We start from the raw sequence: 2,500 nt of genomic DNA, 5'->3' as shown, positions 1-2,500 counted from the left end.
CCGGAATCGGGTTGGGAAGGTCCATGGAAGGGAGACCAGAGGGTTGCCGTCAACGGCAGAGGTCGCGATCGCGACGCGGACATCTTCTTCGGGAAGTTGACCCGGGGTCGCGTAAAACAACGTAGGAGAAGACGTGCGCACGGGTCGGCGTCGTCCTAGAACGAAAATTGCGAGAGATGGAAAACCACTACCCGGGGTCCGCCTCAGGGCGTCGAGTACATAGTACTCCGAGGGGAAATTTCCACCGCGAGCATAGGGCATAGCCAGGAGTGAACAACATCTATTGTAACTGCGTAGCGACGAACATCTGGCGCACACCTGGCGATACGAAACTGGTAAACAACCATTGTTAACGCGGCGAACGGAAAAATACCGCGAGGAGAAAGCGGCCGATATCCCATGGTGGAGGTAACTTGCCGTAGGTAGGGAGCCCGAGAAAGCAGGACTGCTCGAGGCAGTCTGTCGGGAACGCTCGAAGGTATAACACGTTTGTCTCGCGCGTATATCACGGAGTATCGCGATTACGAACCGGATTACGAATATAACTCACCTCAGCGCTCATAACAACCGGCAACGCCCGCGAAACGCGTTACTGCCGCCGATACGAAAGGCGGAAGGTTTAGACGTACCGTAAACGAGCACTTCGCACTTTGCGAGACGTGCGACCGCCATCTTGTGCGAAACCAATAATTGTTAACAACCAACTATGTGAAACGATAATAATGAATAAATGGAAGAATCATTTGTGAACATAAATACGAAATTAACGATTTCTCACCTTCTACTTACCTGACCAAGCGGAGTGTCGCGCCATATTGCGAAGGAGTCCATCCGGATCGCGAATCATCACCGGGTCTGCTTTGGGGAAGGTCACTGGTGAAGACCGCGCCGCAAAAATCTAAAAGTTAACGACATTAGTTGGGGTTCGGGCGACAGTTCTCGGGATGACGCGGTATACCCTATACGCGGTGACCTTGGGCATCGACGTCAGCGTTGATCCATAGCATCGGCGAGGGGGATGAGGACCGTGTAGAAAAAACCTGAAAATAAAAGAGAATTAGTTAGTTTGTTGAACCTTCGATGTTGGCCGATTGAGCGAGTGTCGCGCCATCTTGGCCCCACGTTGACCCAGCCTGGCGATTGATAGCGCATATCCGAGAGGAGACGACCCAGATGGAGACCACCTGGCGGGAATTCACAATTTAGATGGAATTAGGGAATTATCGTACTCGTACTTACCTGATCGAGCGGGTGACGTCCAATCTCCGAACCTGGACGACATCCGGAGGCGATCGATATCAAGTCCCTGATAACAGGCGATGGTGAAGAGGACCCCGTGGCGGGATTCTGAAATTTGAATTGTTTCAGCAAATTGAGGAACCATATCGTCGTTCACAGCCAAGATACTTACCTTCTCGGTAGAAATAGGTAAAACCGAGTGGCGACCGATGACTTTAAGGACAAATTCGCGTCTCTCGTGACCCGATAAAGCATCGTTCGGTTACACCCTCACTCAGATATCAGCAAGAAAATCAAATTCCAGAAAATTCGACCGAGAATTACAGTGAAAATATTAGGATATGCCTCAGAGACACTCGTGTTCAATCCCAAAACAGGGAGAAGTGGCAAGCAATTAGGCTTTGCAGTCCGTGCGCTGGAACGAGAAAGCCCCAAGGGGCAATAGGCAGTAGAAAATGTTCTCCAAATACAGAGCGGTATGTAACACGTCTGAATGTACTTACGGACGGGCAGAGAAAGAGGGAGAGAGAGAGAAAGAGAGAGAAAGAGAGAAAGAGAAAGAGAGAGATTGATTGATTGATTGAGCTTTATTAGCCTTCTCGGCTATTTACATAACTCGGTTTTTCCTAAAATTAAGTCCTTTACATGAGGTCTTAATCTACGTTTTTCTTTAAATTAAATTCTCTACATGAGGTACAATTAAATTCTTTATATTTATCTTTTTTTTTTATTCATATTAAATCCTACTTTAAGCCATGCATGGTCCGTTATTTTCACTTGTTTCTTTCGCAAACTCACATTTCTTACTATTTCTATCCTATCACATAAATGTTCTACCCTGTCTTCTAATATTACAAAATTATCGATGTTAAATTCTTTATATTTATTTCTCTTTTTATTCATATTAAATTCCACCTTTAGCCATGCATAGTTCGTTATTATAAGTTACTCATTCACACTTGTTCCTTTATTTCCTTATTCGAAAAAATTAATTCTATCATCGCTCGACTATACCTATACCTATATTAAAGTCTCCTATCACTATACAAAATCGCCATTTGACGCACTCGGCGAATGATACTCTACTGTTGTCACACCTTTACACCACTATACCCCGGTACAAAACTGATATAATTTTTCCGCTAGCCTTACTCTATCTATTGTATCAAACGCTTTGACCTTACTATCATTACTTTCTATAGTCAATCTAGTCTCGGATAACTCTCGAATCGCAGGATTCACCCTCTTCATAACCTGATTT

The sequence above is a fragment of the Temnothorax americanus genome, unplaced genomic scaffold, assembly GCF_048541705.1.
Source record: "Temnothorax americanus isolate GAGA-0224 unplaced genomic scaffold, ASM4854170v1 Scaffold90, whole genome shotgun sequence".
NCBI classification, from domain to species: Eukaryota; Metazoa; Arthropoda; class Insecta; order Hymenoptera; family Formicidae; genus Temnothorax; species Temnothorax americanus.
The sequence above is the reverse complement of the archived record's forward strand: the minus strand, read 5'-3'. Positions refer to the sequence as shown.